We start from the raw sequence: 10,519 nt of genomic DNA on the forward strand, positions 1-10,519 counted from the left end.
AATGTTAGCAAACCATAAATGAGAAATGCACAATTCTACAATCGTTTAGATTCATCATTTATGATGAGAACTCTAGTGGAGTTCTTAAAAATTCCAGTCTCTCTCAATATTTTGAAAATTCTCTCGCAGTCTTGACCATTCGGCTATAATTGTTGCCTGAGTTTTCTTTGCCAAAGTATGCTCATGTTCCCATTGTGGTAAATTCTTCTTTAACTCGTCCAACTGAGTTTTGATTGTCTTTCCTTCCTCAAAAATCTCTCTCTTTCTCTTACGAAACATGCCTGCTTCATTTTGAGAAACAGACATAGGGCTTGTTTGGGTGAGCTTCTAAGAAAAGATCTTTTTTCGAGTTATCTTTTTTTAAAAGATCTTATGGAGAAGTAAAAGTAATTTTATGTTTGGATATCTCATACAAAAAGATCTTTTTATCTATCAATTATGTTTGGGTATAACAATATAAAAGTACTTTTTTGTTTATTTATTACATGAAAAACATCTTTTTTTTAAAGAAAAAAGATCTTTTAAAAAAAGATGTAAATTATAGCTTCTCAAAAAAGATCTTTTTTTGATTTTACTAGTGCTTTTACTTTTACTACTAGAAATTTGCCAAACACGCTAAAAAATAAAAAAAGATCTTTTTTCATTGAAAAAAGATCTTTTTTGAACAAAATAATGGCGCCCAAACATGCACATAGCTTTATCAACATCAAGTTGCCCAACTTCCAAGAACCTTTTCTTGTTACTTTCCAGACTCATTTCCAGTTCATCAGCTTTCTGCAAATGACACATTATAGAATCAATTTTCACACTTGCTTCACTGTAGTCCCTACTCCAATGAGTCAAAAACCGTGAAGCTTCCGATATCACTTTGCTAGCTTCTCTTGATATTCTGCCATGATCTGCAGATAACTTGCAGAGGTGATCTAGGTTGGCTTTCAAGATACTGCACAATTCAGGATGCAGCAAAACTGAAGCATCATGCGAGATGACGTGTTGTACTGATCTCAATGCTTCTCTGGCCTCTTTATCTTTCGAAACAGTGGTGGTGACCAACTTATCACGGGAACAAGGAAGCATAGGGATGCCAGAAACATCTAGTGAAGCATAAAAGGCATTCATTTCTACATCATCATCATCACTTGTTACATTTTCATCGCCCAAATATTTGTCAGTTGGTGTTGATGAAGCAGTATAACTGGATATTGAAGGTACATCTTCTTCACTAGCCTTGCCACTTAATGACAGGGGACTTGAGCCATGAATATTTAGAGTATCCCCACGACACGAGGTACGAGAAGATTCACCTGGAGCCTCTTTTGAAGCTTCAAAGAGCAAAAAGGTAAAGCATATACATAAAATCTGGAAATGTCATTTTCAGCATTTTTGTTTTGCACATGTTCTGTTAAACAAAATTAACTCAAAGAACATATAACAATGCAGCAAATTAAGATAAATCTAGAGAGAAATATATTGACTTACATGGCATGTGGTCTTGGGTCTGAGTGGTGCATAAAGAAACACCGGTGACATAAGACCATAACGCGAGCTCTGATCTATTGGGTTTAATGTAAACTGTGGTTGTAATAGAAAAAAAATTTGAACTATAAAAGCTTCTTAAGAAACAAGTATCCAAGGAAATTAGTCAGAAAAAATTGGGGGGGGGGGGGGGGGGGGGTTGCTGAGAGTATTTAGTATTTACGTCTGCGAACGATGTAGGAACGAGGGTCCCAATTCAGATTATCAACCGGTTGCAATGAAGGCAAACTTGTTTGTTGTTGCTGCATATGGTGCTTGTGAGAATCTTTCATCTGCAGCGCTTTATGATGATCTTTGTCCAAAAGTGGAAGAGTGAATTGGATATCATCCATGCTACTTCTTTTTTCTATTATATGCACTCCAATTTCTATGCTGCCCCACTCCTCTGGCCTCAGTTCCCTCTCACCCGACTTATCTTCAACTGAAAGAGAGACCAACGCTTGATTCCATTCATTTTGTTGAAACTGTTGACCCTCATCATCTTCTAAATCATAAATCCTATTATGGCCGCAAGTAGCACGCGGGCAACTTTGATTTTGATCACTAAATATGCACCCACCATTGTCATTATCATGGGTGACCAATTTTAGATGAGGGAAAAGAGAACATTGATCATCAAATTCAAGTGCTTCCGTGAAAAGAAAACAAAGTGATATGGCAGGGAACTTATTACGGAACCAGAAAGAAACTGATTCTCCACTCCTCTGATGCTCAAACCAACTTGGTATCCTTGTTCCTGGCAAAATGAATCTCCTCTTTCTACCCTCATCATGCAATTTCTGTTGGTCATAAATAGTTCATGAGTTAGTTAATTTAGCAACAACACATAGATCATATTACCAGAATCACCATATTAATTATCGGTGAAACAAATAGATACCTTATCCGATAATGCTTCTCTACTTGAACAATTCAAGGATGTATTGTCAGTTGCATTCAAGATTTCCATGTTGGGTGGAATCCCTCTAATCTCTTGAAGATTCTTACAGCCAGTCAGATAAAGAATTCTCAAAAGGTGACAATCTTTGATACATTCTGGGAGAATTGTGAAATGACTTTCTGACAAGTTCAACTCTTGCACATTGGAAAATTGAGAGATAAATATTTGGAGGAATTTATCTGACATATTGCATGAAGACAAATCAATGCGTTTTGTGGTTGATGATGCTGACACTGAGGGCATTTGCTCCACACCACCTTCATTAGATAATAGCAAACTCTTATATCCACGAAATTTCAGCTCAAGAAGTTCTCCAAACATGAAAATGCTACTTGGCAATAGAACAGTTCCACCATCACGCAGATCGAATTCTTGAAGCCGAGTAAGGTTACAAATGGAATATGGCAATTCTCTTATGGAAGTGAAATATAGATCAAGATATGTAATCTTTTCCATTTTTCCTAATATTTCAGGAAAACTCTCAAGACTTGAACAATTCACAAGAGTGAGTTTTCTAAGAGATGGTAACATAAGGGAAGGAAGGTTCCTAAGCTTTGTACAACCTTGAAAATCCAATGATCTAAGTTTACTCAAATATCCAACTGACTCATCAACGTTAATCAAATTGCCACAACATGCAAAGTTTAATTCTTGTAAATTTGGGGCACCTGAAACATCAGGGATATGTTTTATCCAATCATTCCAACTAAAATCCAAAACACTCATCTCCACAAACTCCTGCAAAATTCAACACACATATATTAAAATGAATTTACTAACAATAGAAAAAAAAAAGCTTGTTGTGCTTGCCTTTAATACTTTAACTAGCCGGAGCAGTGTTAAGCAATTTTTGGGCAACTTGAGTATGGCAAGCTTCTTTGGATGAAAATCAACCGGTAAAGAATATGAAGGATATTCCCGCCATTCCAACAGTCTTAAACTATTTGGAAGATAATTGGGACTTCTGGAAAAATTGCCACTTAGAATAATAAGTGTTTTGAGGTTTTCCATCTTCTTGAAAGCCTCTCCATCCCATTCTATTACTTCAGACGTGGGAGCTTGCAGAATTATGAGTTCAATTTCATTGGTTCCCTTTGAAAACAACAAGCCTCAAATAAACTTATAATACCATACATGTAATATTAGGATGTCAATACTCCTAAATTAAGAATGTTTTGAATTAAAGAAACAAGCACAAATAAATAAATTATTATTATGGGGATCAAAATGAAATAGATCAGATAATCAAGATTATAATATTAATGATGAGAAAACAAACCACCCTCATAAATTTACTTACAATATTCTCTTGTAGAACTCGTATTATATCTTCAGGAAGCCATAACCGACTACGTTTACCAGGATTTTTTGGTGATTCTTGCCGAACAATTTCTCTGCCCATATCTTGAATCAAGTCATGCTGTGTCACATGGCCATCCTTATCAATATTTATTAGAGATCTTTCAGCCAATACTCGAATACCACGTGTCGGGCTAACATCATGAAGAGCATGGAGTACATTTTCAAGATCATCAAAACTATATCCTTTGAAGCAACAAGCAATGTCAAGAAAAAGTTTCTGATGATATTCCTCCAAAGCATCAAAACTTACTTTTAAGTTTCTTTTGGATATCTTTATTAGGAATTCTTTTATACTCATGTAATGCAGATATCCATTCTTCTACACTTCTTCCGTACAAATTTGACCCTATTACCACCAGAGCCAATGGAAGGCCAGAAGCATAGGACACTACTTTATTTAACATGTGCATATAACTTGGATCAACATTTTCATATTTGAAAGCATTCCACCTAAGCAACTCAAGTGCTTCTTTCTCATCAAATTTCTTCACTTGGTATGTTCTCTCCACCATATGACTTGCCAACAAATGTTTGTCCCGAGTTGTTATAATGATTATGCTGCCAGGACCAAACCAATCGGGCCTTCCAGCAATTGCCTGCAATTGCTCAAGTTCGTCAACGTCATCAAGAACCAAGAGAACCTTCTTGCTCTTCAACCTTTGCTTTATTAATGAGATTCCTTCACTTACACTTGCTAGCTTTATATCTTTCTCTCCAAGTGTTTTTGAAAGAAATAACTCTTGGAGATATGCTAAACCATGTTTATTTGAATTTTCCCTCACATTTTCAAGAAAACATAAACCATGAAATGGGTCAGCAATCAAGTTATAAACTTCTTTAGCAAGTGTGGTTTTACCTATTCCACCAACTCCATATATCCCTACCATAAGGGCTCCACTATTGGATCCACCATTCAGAAGCTTGTTTACTTCCTGTACTCGAGATTCCAGTCCAATAGGGTAATCAGCAACATGAAAAGGAGTACGACCGATCCTGTTTGAGATCTCCTTCACAATCTTCTCAATGAAAGCATGTTCATATTCCCTTCTGTCCAATAATAAATGTCACAACAAAGTGATGCTAAATGCAGCATATACAAAGGAATTCTTTCCCTCTAAAGGTTTTGATATAAAATGTTTTCATAAATCAAAATATCAGATAGTAAAAACCATACTGAAGCTTGAAATCATTGCCAGACAGGTTGGCTGCTTCATGCAGGGCTGTCCTCCATTTCTGCAATTTCTTCATGTCATCCTTGAACCTCTCCTCATGCTTAGTCAACGCAACTGCATAGCTTCCTTTTTGGTGTCGCACGTCACAAGGATCAACATCATAAAAGACCGGAAAAACCAACCGTCCATTCCCCTTAACGCACTCCATGATCTTGACAAGTTCATCTAAACAAAAGGAAGAAGATGCATAGTTCTTGGAGAACACTACAATGGCAATTCTAGATTCTTCAATTGCCTTGACAAGTGATTCTGTGATTTCCTCTCCTTTCCTTAGCTCCTCATCATCAAAGAAGGTACGGATTCCTTTTCTATCGAGAGCATTGTAGAGATTGTTAGTGAAACCATAGCGAGTATCACTGCCTCTAAAGCTGATAAACACATCATAGGTGAATGCATAACAAAAGGAAGAGGAATAAGAAGAGGTGAGTGGTAGTGTTGACAAGATGATACTAAAAGTCTCAGACCAAAAACAAGGACCTCAGTTAGCATTAGAACATAATGGCTAAGAGGGTAGTATTTATGCCAACATCAAAACCAACATTATTACCAAGTAAGTAAGTATTGCCAAAAAGTAAAAGGAAGAAGAAAACTGTGAGGGAATATAATACAAACAAAAGGGCAACAAAGTAAAATGCTGATGACTCCTATGTCATCATGTCCTTATTCTTTTGCCATAGTAAGTAGGTAGGAAGATAGGGTTGCTCTAATAAAATACTAACTTCAAGCACTCCCATCTTGACTATTCTTTTTATCTTTTTCATGTTACACAAAAACCAAAAAAGGAAGTCTTGTTTTTACAACTTGCTTTACTTCACATTTTTTATTAGGCACTGATCGGATATATTGGTTTACTGGTCCCTTTCTATTTATCCTTTTTTAAGCATATACCTATTAGTGATGTAGAGGGATTTGGTGTAAATCATTTTTTCTTAAAATACCTTTCATCAATATAATTCATAAAAGATAAAAGATATATTTTACTATTTCCAAGACTTGAACTCATAACCTTTTAGTTAGAGTCTAAGACACTTATTACCTCAAAATGAAGAAATAGGACAAAATTACTTGCTACCTCAAAATAATGTATAAATTTAAATATACATTTTATATACAGATCAAACATAAATACATTACATGGAAGACAGAAACTACTGTCATAATCAATCTGAGTTTCTTTAAAAATAAAATGGCAAGATTTAGGTCTCAACTTGCATTGAACCAAGGAAGTTTCCATACTCTGATGTGATCAAGAAGACGATGACCTGAAAATGATAATAATAAAATTGTCATTACTTTCTTCTACAAAAGATAAATCACCAATCAGATAAAAGCTTGCAAATATTGTAACTTATAAGTATTCATTCATTTTCTATCAGAAACTTCAGCTTAGCAGCTGAGGAAAACTTTTACCAGCCATTATATATGGCCTCATAAGAAATAGAACTATATATATGTATGTGTTTAGAAATTTAGCAAACCTGGCCATTAAATTTCAATCATTGAACACAATATAAATAGAAAGAGCCAACTTACCTTCTAAGCCTTGATGGTTATAGGAGCCTTTTCCTCAGAGAAGAGGAGGAAGAAAACATAGACGAAGAAAATAAACCACATAACCACAGTTTCCACTTGGCAGTTCTATGATTCAATCTCGTCATTTCAGAGTCACTATCACTCATGGTGATTTCCTTACTTGAAACTAACTGGTTTGATGGACCTGTCCCTTCACAATCAATTGAATTCCATGATTCTCGTGCCACTGATGGATTCCATGATCCCTGTGGCTGTGTCACTGGACCCCATGATTCCCATAGCATTGGATCCAATGAATCCAGTGGAAGCGATTCCTGTCTTGGATCCCACGGTTCGCATGACATGTAACTCCATGATTTTGGTGTCATGTTCTTGTCATTTGAGGCCTCCTATTCCATTGCATACAAAATTACCTGCCTTAAAATTCATAATCCATGCATATCATAGATATTATACAAACATGTAATTGTCTTGAGTGCAAATTCTCTCATGTGAATTTTTTAGCATGATTTGGTTATATGTGAATTTTTTAAATTTAACACATGTCAAACTTCACAACTCACACTTGTAAGAACAACAATATCCTGCATGGAATTGATGTTGAGCATTGTTCCTTCCCTTTTTGCTTTGTTCACATTTTTATGACCTTTCAACTTCTTATGATCGATGGGAGTTAAATTTTTTTGTACTTGCAAACCTGAGTGAAAAAACATACATAAATTTTGATTTTAAACATATAATTTTGTTTAGGTTAATAAATACATACATTTCAATTTTGAGTATATATATATTCCAGAAAAATGTAATAATGTAAGAAAAAAGTTTTAGAATAGAAAAGAATAAGAGAGATTTTGAGAAGAATTAAAGGAGAGAGATAATTTTATTAAAAAAATTTTTAAGAAGAAAATATACAATTACTAATTTTTTGTTTGTCAATTACATCTATTCTTAATATATAAAAGTAGATACATAAGTTTACCCACATTACTTTGAAGTTATTCCTCTTCTTCTATGAACGCCATGTCAGCAACATTGCTTACTTGGCAAAATATTAGAATCAACCAATCAAATCTTGCCAAATCAACTTTTTTCAAACAAAAAAAAAATACAAAACAAAACTAAAAAACACAATAAAAACCAACAACTTAACTTTTTCCAAATCAATCCTTATTTCTAAAACAACAAAAACACAAATTAACATTTACCCAAAAAAAACCCCTTACTTTTCTCATACTTCTCGAAACCCTCTTCCTCCTGGCACTTTTCCGTACCATCCCATGAGCCATTGTTTTTTCTACCTACATCCTCTTTCAGTCCCATGAGTCATTGTTTTTTCCTCAAAACAAATTGTCCATCGCGATGTCCATCTTCGGTGGAGCCACATTGCATAAATTGCAGAAATCGGGCCAAACTCCATTTCTCCTGTTGCGGTTTTCCTGCCGGAGCTCGATTCTGGATCTCAGGCCAACGTCACCATTCTTGCCATGTATTTTCCTAAAGATTTTTAAATTTGCCGTTTTCACTTCTCATTCTATTTTAATTGTGAAATCATTGCAAGGTTTATGTATTCCTCTTTTTTTAGCGAGTTCTGTCCAACAGTCACAACCAAGATTAATGTGCATTTAAAATTATTCCACAATTTACATTTATGTGTTTCTCTTTTTCAAATTGTTATTCCATAAAAGTAGGTATTGCTTCCACAATTTATTTGGAATGGATTATCATTCTTTGACCATGTCTTATTCTCTTTGTTACAGAAGAATTTGTAGTGGTAATGGAAGAGTTAATACCCAAAATTGATAGATTAAAGAGGCGGAGAGCAATCCTTTAAAAAAAAAAAAAAGAAGACAAGAAGATATGTGCCTCCAACATGGTCGAAGAGGAGTGCCAATTTAGCTTCCAGTTCAGGTTAGTACAAAAGAGTCTTATAACATATTCTGTTTTTTGTATTGATTTTTGGTACCAATAGAAAAAAAATCTTTTGTAATTGTTTACGAATCATTAAGTAGGATTTAAATAAAATATTTTGTATTATATTTAAAATTATAAAAATTGGTGAAAAAAGGATAATTTTTGGGTCAAAAATCACATGAATAGTAATTTTGTAATCCGTAAAAAAATATGAATATCCTTCAAATTTTATTGTGTTATAAGATTGTTCAATCCATTAGTTAAATCAAATTGTTGAGAAAGAAATTGAAAAGCATATTTGTATTTTTAATACTTTATGGGATAATTTTTTTAAAAAAAATTACTTCAATAATAATTTTACAATTCTTGAAGAGAAAGCTATGTCTTAGATTAAGAAGTATTACTAATTCAGCTTTCACTCTAGGTAAGTAGAAATGATTTTATAACATGCTTTATTCTAATGGTTGCTACTCATAGCTAATTAATAGGAAAAAATTCGTACAGTTTGTTGTAATTGTTTGCTATGTAGGATGAAAATGAAATCTTTTGCATCTATTTATCTATCAACCAATCACTATTTAGTAAAATGTTTTAAAAAAATTAAAACAAAAAACTCTTATCTATTATTATTCAATTGAAACATCAAGTACTAATTAAATGCAATAAACATACATTAAAAGTGTCATAATAATAACAGTTATAAAAAATTTCAGTTACAAATATTCAAATTCTACAACTTATACATATTAAGACTCTTACTACTCTTCATTTCTTAATCTCTCATACTAATTGTCAAAAATTCCTTAAATTTAATATAATATCCACAATGAGTTTAAGCTCTTTGCTAATGATGCCACATCATCAATTCTAATGACTTGGCAAAAGATGAAAATCAACCAATCACTATTTAGTAAAATATTTTAAAAAAATTAAAACAAAAAACTCTTATCTATTAACATTTAATTGAAACATCAAGTACTAATTAAATGCAATAAACATACATTAAAAGTGTCATAATAATAATAATTATAAAAAACTTTAGTTACAAATATTCAAATTCTACAACTTATACATATTAACACTCTTACTACTATTTATTTCTTAATCTCTCATACTAATTGTCAAAAATTTCTTAAATTTAATATAACATTTTTATATGTTTTTCATTCTCATTCATTTATTTTTTTAATTATTTACAAACAAAAAAATTACAAGAAAAGACAAAGTGTAGCCATTAATGTAAATCGAAAAATGAAAAAAAAATGAAAATGTAGTTTTGTATAACTCTAATATAAATAACCTATGTCTTTTTTAAAAATAAATAAATTCAAAATCTATTTATAATATGTTCTCCAAAATATTTTTAATATAATATTTATTAAAATATACTATATAGTATAAATAATCTACCTCTCCGCGGATCGCGCGGGTCTCACTCTAGTTTCTATTAAAATTAGTAGTATCAAAAAATATTTCAAATTTAATATTATCAAGAAAAAATAAAAAAAAATTATATAAGGATTAATTTGATTAATTTTTAAAATTTTATGGGTGAAAATTACTTACGTCTGAACTTTCAAGGACTATTTTGATTATAAATAACTTTTTTACATGTCAACTTGTCAAGTGACACGTGTCACGTGTCACTGATCTGACACATCAACCAATCATCTTGTGACACATGGCATCAACCCACCATGTCATCATGTGCCACGTGGCACTTAACTGACACGTCATCATCCAACTGACGGAAGGACTAACGTGACCAAGTCGTGTATTTTTCGGGGACGATTTCAATTAATTTTATCTTTTGAGGACCAAAATAAAGATCGGGGTATCTTTCAGGAACGATTTTGGCTATTAACTCTATTTATTGACTCAGAGACTGGTATTAAAATTTCAGTATCTGTCTCCAAAATTTCAGTATTTCATTACTTCTAAAAAGTGGAGCAGGAGACTGAAATTTTTTATGACAGAGACGAAAACTTTAATAACATTCCCTAAA

At 32.9% G+C, this 10,519-nt stretch overlaps 1 pseudogene across 1 annotated transcript; it reads right to left on the reverse strand.

Moving 5' to 3' along the window:
- Nucleotides 1-410: 410 nt before the first annotated feature.
- LOC107641424 (TMV resistance protein N-like) lies at nucleotides 411-5,539 on the reverse strand (annotated as a pseudogene). The gene is made up of 7 exons (XR_015883292.1): nucleotides 5,013-5,539; nucleotides 3,777-4,885; nucleotides 3,287-3,568; nucleotides 2,417-3,214; nucleotides 1,700-2,315; nucleotides 1,480-1,572; nucleotides 411-1,322 (listed from the first exon to the last, which is right to left on the reverse strand). The product of XR_015883292.1 is annotated as a TMV resistance protein N-like (transcript).
- Between the last annotated feature and the right edge of the window lie 4,980 nt (nucleotides 5,540-10,519).

The sequence above is a fragment of the Arachis ipaensis genome, chromosome B5 (assembly GCF_059453495.1).
Source record: "Arachis ipaensis isolate K30076 ecotype BB chromosome B5, ASM5945349v1, whole genome shotgun sequence".
Taxonomy (NCBI): Eukaryota; Viridiplantae; Streptophyta; class Magnoliopsida; order Fabales; family Fabaceae; genus Arachis; species Arachis ipaensis.